At 44.1% G+C, this 14,814-nt stretch overlaps 1 protein-coding gene across 1 annotated transcript in view; it reads left to right on the forward strand.

Moving 5' to 3' along the window:
* The window catches only part of CWC27 (CWC27 spliceosome associated cyclophilin), a 285,436-nt gene that overhangs the window by 89,288 nt on the left and 181,334 nt on the right, over positions 1-14,814 (forward strand). The window lies entirely within an intron of this gene.

Here is a 14,814-nt window from a genome sequence, read left to right on the forward strand (position 1 = left end):
ACATTATTTTTATAGCCAATTAAATGGGATAAATTCTTCTGTCATAGGAAAGTCCAAACTGGAAACAGGTCACAGAGTTTAGAGAGCGTTTTCATTAGATTGATCGTCCGTTCATTCATATAAAGCAGAGCTTTTATTATAGCTGACTCGTGGCTTGGCACTTATCTCACTCCCCGTTTTGCTCATTTAAATAGCTTAAGTGCCATATACAAAGAGCTGGAGTTGGCAACGGCAAGGCAGACTGTAAAATAGTTTACATAAAAAAGCATGGCCGTACTCTGACTGCTGTGTTTGCTGATTGACAGTGGAAATGCGATTAGTTACCATATATAAAGCTTCAGTGTGAACAAAGCCAAAATGTTCTGCTTTATTTTTTAAAGCAATATAACATTATACCGCATAGTACTGCTCAAATATGTACTGCTCTGTTTACTAGAGATTGCTCCCATCAGCACATGCCCTTTAACCCTTTCTACCCCGTGTTTTTTTTTTGTTTTTTTTTTGCGTTTTCGTTTTGCGTTCCCCGCCTTCCCAGAGCCATAACTTTTTTATTTTCCTTTTCACATAGCCGTATGAGGGCTTTTTTTAGCAGGACAAGTTGTACTTTGCAACGCCACCATTTAATATTGCATATGATGTAGTGGGAAGCAGGAAAAAAAAATCCAAATGGGGTGGAAAAAAAGGCAATTCCACCACAGTTTTTATGTTTTTTATTTTTTTATTTACAACGTTCAATGTGCGATAAAACTGACCAGTTACTTTCATTCTACTGGTCAGTACGAATCCGGTGATACCTTTTTATATGTATAGTTTTTCTTGTGTTTTGATACTGATAAAATAATAAAAACCCTGGAAAAAATCTTTAATTTTTTCGTAAGCAAGTCAGGCTTTTTTTCTTGACCCCCGAAAAATGAAGAACTATGTGAGGCAGCACTCATACAGCTGTACTTCCTTTTATGAAAATTAAGTGAAAATCATGTTTTTAAAAAAAAAGTCAGGTTTCAGCTGTCTAGAAGTGTACAAATACAATGACCATTGGGTGTTACCAGTAGCGGATGTGTCACTGCATAGTCTGACCTTGTCCAATAAATACTTCTAGTGTCAGACTGGCCAGGGACCACTCAGCCAATTTATTCATAAATTTGTACGAGGCATAACAGAGGAACGACACAACAAAGTTCTAAGATGCTTGTTTTTTTGGGGGAGATACAAGTATTTTACTAAAATGGACATGTCAGGAGAGGACAGCTCCTCTTAAACCCATAGTGGTTGCACTCTGAAGGACATGACCATGATTGACTTTATAACTGATAGCAGCGTTGTTCCTGGTCTTCAACCCATGTTGAAAGACCCCTTAAAGGGGTTTTCCGGGTTCAGGGCTGAACCCGGCTATCAGCTGTTCTTTATTCTTTTACTCTGTATTGAGTGGAACATCGGAGCATTTCCTTGCTCTGATGCTCCCCCTTGCCTTGCGCTGATGTACCAGGCTTCACATCACTATTCTAGGTGGAGACTTCTGCCCAGCGTGAGCCCAGTGATGTCACCGGGCTGTTTTGGAGGCAGGTACTATGCAAAATATATGATGTCACCAGGCTCACTGCTAGGCAAACGTCTCCACCTACCATAGTGATGTGAGGCCCGGTACGTCACCGGCAGTAAACAAACAGACCTTGTGCTGCGCCATGAAGTGCAAGGCAAAGGGGAGTATCAGAAAAAAGGAAATGCCCCGATGATCCACTCATATAGAAAAAAGAATAAAGAACAGCCCTGCACCCAGACAACCCCTTTCCTTGTTTGTCTTGTTACACACAGATTTCAGTTCAGGTGTACGGACTCCCGGAGGCTGCGCCTAATTTATGACGAGGCGTCCACCACCAGGCCATGATAAATCTGCTCCAATGTCTTGTTGGGATAGCTGAATGTAATGATACCTTTCACTTAGTGATCAGTTTTTTTTTGTCCTGGAGAAAAAGTACTTTGCATATGCAGATGAGCAGTTAAGTGCACTGAGGAAGGGCCCAAGTCGCTTGGTGCACCCTTGCTCCTTCTGTTTCCTCTGCCAGCTCCTCCTCCTCCTGGATTGGCAGGGCCAGGCAAGATGACTACATGAACCTGTCCTTGTCAATCAAGAAGAGGGAGGAAGCAGGAGGAGCAAGGGTGCATAGTGTGGCTTGGGCCCGCCCTTGGTGCACTTTAGTGCTCATTTGCATACGAATTACAAAGTACTTTTTTAAAATCCAGAATGAAGCAACGGCTCACTAAGTGAAAGGCATCATTACCTTCAGCACAGGGCATTGTGCCTGGTTTAAGTACAAAGGTCTATCAGAGCCTCCATAAATTAGAGTGGAGACCCTTATGGTATGCTTCCCGGCTCCGCAGCTATTTTGTGTTTTCATAGAAAATGATCCCCCTCCCGCTTTATTTGGTAATATTTAACCCCGTTCTTCCCCTGCATTATGCTGCGGTGGGTGACTGGCAGCGTCTTGCAGGCAGCCCTGCTATAGTACATTAAACACAATCACAGATTGTTTATAGGCACAAAACTGTATCCCAGCTGAGGTTTTTCTTGGCTCCGCATCAAAGCATATTATAAGGTATAGTGTTGAGCTAGTACAAAGACGGGATTGTTAGTGTGGTACACTTCATCCTGCTGCTACTTGGCATGGTTCAGTGTGTTTTTAACTTCAGCATTGCTTTTTTTTTTTTTTTTTTTTACTCTCTCTTCCCCCCCCCTTTCTTTTCTCTTCGCAAGTATTTGTCTAGTCACCTGGAAAAAAAACGATGCTCAGATGACCCGTGAAAATGCACTTGGTGCGGTGGAAGTTGAGAAAGTGTAATCCACATTACTCTGGATTGTTAACACAGTGCGCGGTGCAAGATATCATTTCAAAGCCGTACAAAACCTTCAATTGTCAGCGAGCACATGTGGTTTTGTACAGTAGCTTAATTGCAAAAGTGTATGCTCCCGTGCTTCTGTATAACTGGATATGAGAGTCAAGCGGCTTGCTTAGATTGCAGGCTTCAGTGACGCCGTAACCTACCTTTTTTTTAACACTTAATACTTTGAGTTTTATGTCTGTACTCCCTTTTTTTTTTTTTTTTTACTGTAAGTTATTTAGACTTGAAACTGCGCTCCAATTACTGTTTTCCTAAAGTAGTAATTGCCCCCTTTGTATGCTCCTGTTGCTGTCCGCTAATCCTTGTTTCATGATTGCCACTGGGGAAACATCTGGCTGTTAAAGATCAAGCAATAAAAAGAGAGATGCAAGACAAAAGCCATGTAACGTATTCATAAACCCCTGGGATCCTTATCTCGATCTGTGCACAATTCATTTTAAACCACGTACAAATCGGGGATCTTTTTCTCTCAAAATGTGTATTTTTGTGTATATATTACTCTGCAATAAATAGCGCTTTAAATTAAAGGGGTTGTCTCACTTCAGCAAGTGGCATTGATCATGTAGACAAAGTTAATACAAGGCACTTACTAATGTATTGTGATTGTCCATATTGCTTCTGACCACCTTGCAATCCTTCAGTGGTGGTCGGACTTGCGCACTATAGGAAAAAGCATTGGCCTTTCTGGTGGCCAGGACATAGGCTAATGCTTTTTCCTGCTGGATTGCTGGGTGGTCATAACCATGGAATCGAGCAGTTTAGAACGTCATGGAAAAATGAATCCAGCCAGTAAAGGAAGCCATATGGACACAATAAATAATATTTGCTGAGGTGAGACAACCCCATCTTGGACGTCTGATAGGTGTGGGCACCTGTTCTTAGAATGAAGCTCGTAAAGTGCTGGAGGGTGCACCGCACATGCGTGGCCACCCTCCGTTCATTTCTATGGGACCGCCGAGCAGCGCGCTTTGCTATTTTCAGATGTCCCATTGAAATGAATAGGAAGTGCATTTCGCAAGTGCAGCCACTGCTCCATTCACTTCTAGTGGGCTTACGGAAATAGCCGAGCCAGCGCATGCGCATGCGCGGCGCACCCTTCCTCACTTGGTGGGCTCCGTTCTGTTGGTGATGTAGTGATCTCATAGTGAAGTGGCCCGTACACCTTTCATTCATTTAGCCCTTTTTCTAAATTCATAGACTTATATCGCTATATCTCTCTCTAGGCAAGGGAGTTCATGTGAAAAGTGTGTTTCCAGTAACCTAGCCACAACACTCCACAACTTTACACGTTCCTACTAAGCTAAACTAACATCACCATATCGACCCAAATATGTGGCTGTAGTACAATCGTCTGAAATTGCATATAGTCCTTTTAGAAAGAACCATTTGTTCTCCAATGTTCTTGGCTTTAGTTAAGGTGGCCAAATGCATTAGATTAACGTCACCCGAACCTCTCTAATGTGTATGGGGGCCTCCCAACAGCAGATGTCAGGGGAAATAAGGATTGCGCATGTGCCAGAGATATCTCAGAGTAGCTTACACCCCTCTCTTGGCTGAACCAAATGTGCATGTGTACAAGGCAGCATGAGGAACAACTTATAGCCAACCACTAGCTGAAGCGTAAGGCCAGCTTAAAGGGATTATGCCATGATTGATGTAAAAAATAAAAAATCGAGATCAAACAGTACATGACAATCTCTTCCTAACTAAGCTAGCACCAGCCCTGTACCTCACATGGATCCAGAGATCTAATTCATTGCTCTCATTGTTCTGCTAGATTCTCTTTTGGCCCGGCAGCTCGGTGGACATGTCCTTTCTCAAGGGGTGTTTCCTTTCTGTTGTAGCACTTTCCCTATAACTGCCACAGCTTTTAATAATAGATATGACTGGTGATAGTTGAAGATTTAAACTGAGAGTACGCGACCACCTCAGTGAGGTGGACAAGAAATAAGGAAAAGCAGGTGGCACTATACAGATACATTTTATTGAATAGCTCACTGGCTATACTAATTGTTTAATTACATGCAATTACAAAAGTATTCAGATCCAGGTGCTAGTTTGTAAAAAGTAGACAGCGTTTTGTGGGAAAACCACTTTAAATGGGTATTCCCATCTGAAATTTATGCTGGAAATGCCATATGTGTTAGACCGGTGCAGGTCCCACTTCTGGTACCTTCTCCTATGAGGAGAATGGGACCCCTGCCGTGTACTGCAGTGATTGGCGAGCAGGTCGTGCATGCTTGGCTCTCTCCATGCTCTGCTATGGGACTTCTGAAAATATAGCCGAGTAGGCACGGTCTGCTGTTTTTGGAAGTCCCATAGCGGTGAATGGCAAGCATGGTAATCCCGTTTTTTAAAAAGAAATGGGACCCACACCTTTCGGACTTTTTGTGCCATATCATGTGGATAAATGCCCAGGCTGAGAATACCCCATTATGTGTTGGTGATACAGTTATGGCAGGATAATAATATTTCTCTTCGTATAGCACACAGGAAGGAAGTGTAGTCTTTGCACCGTTATACCGTTGTGTATTGTATGGCAGTAGTTTAAATTCATTGTTTCCTTGCAGCCTCTTTTATATGTTGTTTGGCGCTGGTGGAGTAGAATCTACACATGGGCTTTTATTCTCTTTTAATTGCAACCAGTCTATGTCGATGCTCTCCAGCGGACAGTTCTCCCTGACTTTAAAGGCTGAATAGCATACTGCTGTCATCGGTAATTACTATAGCACCAAAATTATTTTTAATGAGGAATAAAGCAGCGGTGGAGAACGTTTGAAGTTCCCAGTACGTCCTTTTGATAAGCAGCCATACTGAGCTCACTGCTGGAAAAGGATTCCTGAAGGAAAGTGGCTTGTGTTAAGTGCCGTTAAAACATTTTATGTCACCATGACATCACTAATAATTGGTTACACCTGCCACTTGTTAATTACGGTAATCCAGCACTCAGTCATATGCTGAAATGCACAATGTGAGATTAACACTTCATGCCTTAATATAATTGTGTAATTTTTGTAAAAAATTTTGTAGTGGTGGTTCCCTTTTTTTTTTTTTTTTTTTTTTTTTTTAATACATGTAAATGCTTGCGTATTCCTGGACCAATTAAAAGGATACCTAAACTTTTATCATCGCAGTTGTAATGTTAAATTCACAAAATAGTATTGGCGCATTAAAGGGCTTATCCGGCCATTCCATATCTGGTTCATTTTACAGATCATAAAAAATGAAACATAGTTGCCACATACATGCCTTTAAAAATGATCCAGCGAAGAGCTATTATATTTACTTACATAGCATGGCACCACCTGGTGGTCTGAGTGTATAGCAATGTGCACATCCATTTTCTGAGCTGATCCCTTGCTGGTCACACATACTCAGTCACTCTCCGTACAGCTAGATCACTGTAGAGGAGCAGAGGCCAGCAACCTCCGACACTCCAGGTCTTTTCATACTGTAACTCCCTGCATAAAGACTTGGCTGTTCTTGGAATAGAAGTGAATGGAGCATGCTGGGAGTTGTAGTTTCAAACAGTTGGAGTGCCAGAGGTTGATGAACTCTGGAGCAGGGCTTCTGCAGTAGCATGGCAGTATAGCTTAAATGACTCCTTCTGCAGAGAAGTAAGAAGAGACCTTATTACCTGCTGACAAAGGGGGGTGGTCCAGGACCTACCCTTGGCAACACAGATTAACAGCAGCTGTAAGGAAAAAAAATATATAATAATAAAACATTAAAGTATTTTATTTTATTTTTATGTTGCAAACACTGCGGATTACTTTAACCTCTTGTTGACCTCCAGGGGCAGCGGCAATAATACTGATCACAGACTTTTAACCCCCCAGATGATGTGGTCAGTTATAATTAGGGAATCTGAGGTGACTTTCCCCGGGAGCGCTGCAATCGGTCTCTCTGAAGGATCCGAGGGTACCACAACAGTATTTCCTATGGAGGCCTGCAGGTGGCAGAGCTCCATAGGAACATGGCTCAACTCCCATATGTTGCAGTGGTAATTCATTGCAGTCTAAGGCTACTTTCACACTTGCGTTCAGAGCAGATCCGTCTGGTGTCTGTACAGACGGATCCGCTCCTATAATGCAAACGCTTGCATCCGTTCAGAACGGATCCGTCTGCATAACTGTTTTTTTTCAGATCTGATTTTTCACTTCGTGAAAACTCAGATCCGACAGTATATTCTAACACAGAGGCGTTCCCAGGGACGCTTCAAGTTAGAATATACTAAAAGAACTGTGTACATGACTGCCCCCTGCTGCGTGGCAGGTGCTGCCAGGCAGCAGGGGGCAGACCCCCCCCCCTTCCCTCCCCTGTATTTAACTCATTGGTGGCCAGTGCGGCTCCCCCTCCCTCCCTCCCCTGTATTTAACTCATTGGTGGCCAGTGCGGCCAGCCCCCCCCTCCCTCCCCCCCTATTAAAATGACCGACCCCCCATCATTGGTGGCAGCGGAGAGTTCCGATCGGAGTCCCAGTTTAATTGCTGGGACTCCGATCAGTAACCATGGCAACCAGGACGCTACTGCAGTCCTGGCTGCCATGGTTACATAGCAATTTTAGAAGTATTATACTCACCTGCGATGTCTGTGACCGGCTGGGCGCTCCTCCTACTGGTAAGTGAAAGGTCTGTGCTATAAGGAATGTGCCGCACAGACCCTTTCACTTACCAGTAGGAGGAGCGCCCGGCCGGTCACAGACATCGCAGGTAAGTATAATGCTTCTAAAATTGCTAAGTAACCATGGCAGCCAGGACTGCAGTAGCGTCCTGGTTGCCATGGTTACCGATCGGAGTCCCAGCAATTAAACTGGGACTCCGATCGGAACTCTCCGCTACCACCAATGAAGGGGGGGTCGGTCATTTTAACCCCATAGGGACACAGCCTTATTTCACCCTAAGGACCAGGCCATTTTTTGAAAATCTGACCAGTGTCACTTTAAGTGCTGATAACTTTAAAACGCTTTGACTTATCCAGGCCGTTCTGAGATTGTTTTTTCGTCACATATTGTACTTCATGACACTGGTAAAATGAAGTCCAAAAAAAAATTTTTTTTGCACAAAATAATACCTAATTTACCAAAAAATTGGAAAAATTTGCAAATTTCAAAGTTTCAGTTTCTCTACTTCTGTAATGCATAGTAATACCCCCAAAAATTGTGATGACTTTACATTCCCCATATGTCTACTTCATGTTTGAATTGTTTTGGGAATGATATTTTATTTTTTGGGGATGTTATAAGGCTTAGAAGTTTAGAAGCAAATCTTGAATTTTTTCAGAAATTTACAAAAACTCTATTTTTAGGGACCAGTTCAGGTCTGAAGTCACTTTGCGAGGCTTACATAATAGAAACCACCCAAAAATGACCCCATCTAAGAAACTACACCCCTCAAGGTATTCAAAACTGATTTTACATACGTTGTTAACCCTTTAGGTGTTGCACAAGAGTTATTGGCAAATGGGGATGAAATTTGAGAATTTCATTTTTTTTGTCAAATTTTCCATTTTAACCCATTTTTTCCACTAACAAAGCAAGGGTTAACAGCCAAACAAGACTGTATCTTTATTGCCCTGACTCTGCCGTTTACAGAAACACCCAATATGTGGCCGTAAACTACTGTACGGCCACACAGCGGGGCGTAGAGTGAAAGGTGCGCCGTTTGGTTTTTGGAGGGCTGATTTTTATGGACCGGTTTATTTACACCGTGTCCTGTTTCAACCCCCCTGATGCACCCCTGGAGTCGAAACTCCCTAAAAGTGACCCCATTTTGGAAACTACGGGATAAGGTGGCTTTTTTTGGGGGACTATTTGTAGGGTACATATGATTTTTGGTTGCTCTATATTACATTTTTGTGAGGCAAGGTTACCAAAAATTGAAATTCTGAAATTTCATCTCCATTTGCCATTAACTGTTGAGGAACACCTAAAGGGTTAATAAAGTTTGTATAATCAGTTTTGAATACCTTGAGGGGTGTAGTTTCTTAGATGGGGTCACTTTTAGGGAGTTTTTACTCTAGGGGGGCATCAGGGGGGCTTCAAAAGGGACATGGTGTCAATAAAAAAGGCCATCAAAATCGGCCTTCCAGAAACCATGTCGGTCCTTTCTTTTTGCGGCCTCCCTTTTACTGATACAGCAGTTTACGACCACAAATGTGGCATTTCTGTAAACTGCAGTATCAGGGTAATAAATATTAACTTTTGCTTGGTTGTTAACCCTTGTTTTGTTACCGGAAAAAACGGATTGAAATGGAATTTTTTTTTAACAGTGTTAATCTGGGGGGTTAGGTCATGGGATATTTTTATAGAGGAGATTCTTACGAACGCGGCGATACCTAATAAGTCTACTTTTTTTTTTTACAATTATTTAGGTTTTTGACTATATTATCCTTTTTGATACAAAAATAAAATTTTTGTATCTCTAAAGTCTAGGTGTCATTTTTTTATTTATTTTTTATCCGATTATCTTATGTGGGGGCTCATTTTTTGCGGGACGAGGGGACTGTTTTATTGGCAGTATTTTGGGGGCTATATGACTTTTTTATCGCTTGCTATTAAATTGTTATGTTTGGTGACAAAAAAAATCGTTTTTTGCACTTTTTTTTTTTTTTTTTTGACCGTGTTAATCTGGGGGGTTGGATCATGGGGTATTTTTATCGAGGAGATTCTTACGAACGCGGCGATACCTAATAAGTCTACTTTTTTTACATTTATTTAGGTTTTAGACTATATTATCCTTATTGATACAAAAAAAATATTTTTGTATCTCTAAAGTCTAGGTGTCATATTTTTTTTATTTTTTTTTTATCCGATTATCTTATGTGGGGGCTCATTTTTTGCGGGACGAGTGGACGGTTTTATTGGCACTATTTTGGGGGCTATATGACTTTATGATCGCTTGCTATTAAACTTTTTGTTATGTAAGGTGACAAAAAAAAATCTCTTTTTGCACCTTTTTTTTTTTTTTTTTCCTTGACCGTGTTAATCTGGGGGGTTAGGTCATGGGGTATTTTTATAGATTATTTTCGTTTTTTTGGGTGTCTCAAGTCTGAGAACCAGTTTTTTTATCCGATGTCAGTGCTAAATTGGGATATAAATTTAGTACTCCATGGAAGTGTGATACTCCCTGAAGCAACCAATAATGCAGAGGCCCGGATGATCGTGGCACGTGTCACATTGAGTAGTAGTGTCCTTCCGTATCCCCCTCCTGTGACACACTCTGCACCTTTTTTGGGTTCGTCCCTTCTTTCCAGTATGGGGGACCACACCTGGAAAGTGTTGGCCAGGGATGATCCGGGCACCTACAGTTCCATAGGTACTCCGGCCTGCTCTTTACCGGTCCGAAAAGATCAGGGCCATGAGGACTGCCTCATGGAACTGGAGGAATGTCCCTGTACTGCCAGCGCTTCGGGATAGTACAAAAGAGTTGTACATGGCAACCTGCACCAAGTAGACCGCAACTTTTTTGTACCATGCCCGGGTTTTGCGCATGGCGTTATATGGCTTGAGGACTTGATCCGAGAGATCAACTCCTCCCATATACCGATTGTAGGCGACGATACAATCGGGCTTGAGGACCGTTGCCGCGGTACCTCGCACAGGGACAGGGGTGATGCCGTTACCATGAATTGTGGACAGCATAAGGACATCTCTCTTGTCCTTATACCTGACCAGCAACAGGTTTCCAGTGGTAAGGGCACGGGTCTCACCCCTGGGGATAGGTACCTGGAGGGGGAGGGCAGGGAGGCCGCGTTGATTTTTCCGCACGGTCCCACAAGCGAACGTGGTTCTGGTGGCAAGGGACTGGAACAAGGGGATACTGGTATAAAAGTTATCCACGTACAGGTGGTAACCCTTATCCAGCAGTGGGTAAATAAGGTCCCACACAAGTTTCCCGGTAACACCCAGAGTGGGGGGACATTCTGGTGGTTGAATCCCGGAATCTCGCCCCTCGTATATACGAAATTTGTAAGTGTACCCTGAGGTACTCTCACAAATTTTGTATAGCTTTACGCCATACCTCGCCCGCTTGGAGGGCACATACTGGCGGAAAATGAGTCTCCCCTTGAACGCAATGAGAGACTCATCAACTGCGACCTCCCTTCCAGGTACATAGGCCTCCATGAATTTGGCCCCAAAGTGATCGATGACCGGCCGTATCTTATACAGATGGTCATGGGCAGGATCACCTCGGGGTGGACATGCTGCATTATCGGAATAATGCAGACATTTCCGGATGGCCTCAAACCGGGAGCGTGTCATGGCTGTACTGTAAAGTGGGGTCTGGTATAGGACGTCCCCACTCCAGTACAGCCTGACACTGGGTTTCTTGACCAGGCCCATATGCAGCACGAGGCCCCAAAATGTCCTCATTTCGGCTGCACTGACCGGCGTCCAGCCACCGGGCCTGGCCAAAAAGGAGCCCGGGTGTTGAGCGACGAACTGTTGGGCGTACAGATTCGTCTGCTCCACCATCAGATTTACCAGTGGGTCACTGAAAAAATGACGAAAAAAGTCATATTCAGTGTAGCCCACTGTGGAAATCTGGATTCCTGATTGGCCTACAAAATCAGGAATCACGGGCTCGTATCGCTCTGGGCTACACCAGACAAGTTCACCGGCAGGGTGCTCCGGTGGATTTAACTGGTGGGCCGGGAAACCAGTACGAGCACTAGAGCTGCTCGTACTAGGCTGGGCCACAGGGTCCCTAAAATGGCGGTCCCCTTGCTTCGCCTGGCGGCGTCTCCGCCGCCTTGGGGGCTCATCATCATCGCTAGATGATGAGGAGGACGCGGATGACAACAGGAAAGTGGGGTCATCCTCGTCCTCACTGGGACTCTCGGAGTCGGAGGCAAGCTGGGCGTATGCCTCCTCGGCCGAGAACATCCGGCGGGCCATAGGGGAGTGTGTGTCTGCGTGTATATGTGCATGTGTGTAACTCTTTATTTTGTGTGCGTGTGTGTGGGGGCACGGGTGTTCACGAACTCACCCTCAAACTAACAGAAAAAAAAAAAAAACAACTAACTAAAAAAAAGGGCAAAAAATGTTAAAAAAAAAAATTCAAAACCGCTGATCAACCGTCCGAAGTTGATCAGCGGTGAGGTGTGCGATGCGCTAACAGTGGCCGGACACTAAGTGCCAGCCACAGTCAGCGTACACCAAAAAAGAAAAAAAAAAAGAAAAAAATGCACCCCAAAAAAGGTGGGGGGGGGGCAGGGGGTGGGGGGGGGGGGAAGTGGCAGCACCCCTGGGGGGTCTAGGGTCACACAGCTGTGCTGTGGACCCCAGACACCCTAACTTAGGGTGATGCAATCAAAGTTCAGAAACTAACTTTCCCTTTTTTTTCCCTGCCTAAACCAAACTTTTCCTGTGCTGTCCCTATGTACCTGATGGGGGGTGCTGGGGCACAGATCGGGTCCTGGGGGTCAGAGATCGGGTCCTGGGGGTGCTGGCAGCGATGGCAGACACACGTGCAGGCAGCTCCTCTCTCCTCCGTCTCCGGAACACAAAAGGAGGAGGAGAGGAGCGCCTGCCTCTTTTGAATCTGCCGCCAGACCGCCCACAGACCAATCAGAAAGCGATCCTGAGTGGTGATGTCACCATCACCACTCAGGATCGCTGGATGGTGATTGGTGGAGTGAAATCACTCCACCATCACCATCCTGTTCCGTGTTATCGGGTCTTCAGAGACCCGAAAACGCAGAAAACCGCAGGTCTGAATTGACCTGCGGTTTTCTGCGATCGCCGACATGGGGGGGTCACAGGACCCCCCCGGCGCATTTGCCCCAGGTGCCTGCTCAATGATTTGAGCAGGCACCGGGTTCCGATCACCGCCCGCCGAGCGGCAGTGATCGGAACCATTCATGACGTACCAGTACGTCATGTGTCCTTAAGAGGTTAATTAGGGGAGGGAGGGAGGGGGGGCCGGCCGCACTGGCCACCAATGAGTTAAATACGAGGGAGGGAGGGGGGGCCGGCCTCACTGGCCACCAATGAGTTAAATACGAGGGAGGGGGGGCCGGCCTCACTGGCCACCAATGAGTTAAATACAGGGGGGGGGGGCCGCACTGACCACAAATGAGTTAAATACAGGGGGGGGGGGGCCTGCCAGGGGGCAGTCATGTACACAGTTCTTTTAGTATATTCTAACTTGAAGCGTCCCCATCACCATGGGAACGCCTCTGTTAGAATATACTATCTGATCTGAGTTTCACGATCTAACTCAAATCCGATGGTATATTCTAACATAGAGGCGTTCCCATGGTGATGGGGACGCTTCAAGTTAAAATATACCATCGGATTGGAGAAAACTCCGATCTGATGGTATATTAATAGGGACTCCTGACTTTACATAGAAAGTCAATGGGGGACGGATCCGTTTGCAATTGCAACATATTGTGTCAACGTCAAACGGATCCGTCCCCATTGACTTGCATTGTAAGTCTGGGCGGATCCGTTTGGCTCCGCACGGCCAGGCGAACACCAAAACGCTGCAAGCTGCGTTCGGGTGTCCGCCTGCTGAGCGGAACGGAGGCCAAACGGTGCCAAACTGATGCATTCGTTCGGGGCCGCTTGTGAGAGCCTTCAAACGGAACTTACAAGTGAACCCCGAACGCAAGTGTGAAAGTAGCCTAAGGGACAAGCATCTAACAATCGCTTGTTAAAGTTAAATATGTGTAAAGAAAAAAAAAAAAAAAAAAAGTTTTAAAAAATTAAAATTCAAATCACCCCTTTTTACTCATAATAAAAATGAACAATAAAAATGTCCGACCTATTAAAATATAAACCTATATATCCCGTACAGTGAACGCCGTAATGGAGAAAAAAAAATCTAAATGGCCATGTTGCTGTTTTTTCCTTGCTTCACCACACACCAAAAAATTGAACAAAAAGTGATTTAAAAGGTATACGTATAAGTTTGATATCACTGTAATTGTACTTACCCGGGGAATGAAGGTAACAGGTCAGTTAGGGAACGCCATAAAAACAGAATCAATAAAACTATGGTGGATTTGTTTTCTGTATTTTCCCAATTTTACTTCATTTTAATTTTTTTCCAGTTTCCCACTACATTGTATGCAATATTAAATGCTGCAACTTGTCCCGCAACAAACAAGCCCTCATATGGCTATGTGAATAGAAAAATGAAAAAGTTATGGCTTCAGGCAGGCCGGGAGATAAAAACGGAAAATCCCAGGGTCTTAAAGGGGTTAAAACCGCTATCAACAGCATTCAGAACTTCATGGGAAAACACTTAAGTGTGCAAATAAAAAAAAAAACTCTCCTATTTAATTTTCCTTGCAGCATAGATAATCTTAATTACTTTTCGATCAATTAAATTCACAGGGGTGACCAGAGTCTTGGTGTACATATACAAGCATATATAACCACAAATTATAATGCCGACAAATAACACAAGCAGGAAGATTTATCAAAACGGGTGCAAATAATAGACAATCGGATTCCTCCTTTCATTTATCGAAGCTCCTTTGGCAAATGAAAGGTGGCATTAAATTAATTGCTATGGGCAACTGAGCCCGTTTTCCTTTACACCAGTTTTGATAGATCTCCCTCTAGTTGCTAGTAATTCCATATAGCTTATTTCCTGTTAGTCACTAGCTAGTCAGTGTAGTTTCACATAAAACATTATGCCAAAAAAAAATAGAAACAACCAAAGTCTTAAAGGAGTTTTCCAGAGATTTACATTGATGACCTATGCTTAAAGGAGTTGTCCATCAATTAAAATCTGCTTTAGAACGGCTCAGAGTAGATTAAAAGAATTAGAAAAACAATACTCCCCACTACTTTCTCATGGTGCTCTCGTACCGACCCTTTCCAGGCCCCCCCCCCCCCCCGTTTTCTCCTTCTTGGTCCCTCTTGACTTGCAGGAAATGACCACTCAGCCAATCACTGGC

The sequence above is a fragment of the Bufo bufo genome, chromosome 2 (assembly GCF_905171765.1).
Source record: "Bufo bufo chromosome 2, aBufBuf1.1, whole genome shotgun sequence".
Taxonomy (NCBI): domain Eukaryota; kingdom Metazoa; phylum Chordata; class Amphibia; order Anura; family Bufonidae; genus Bufo; species Bufo bufo.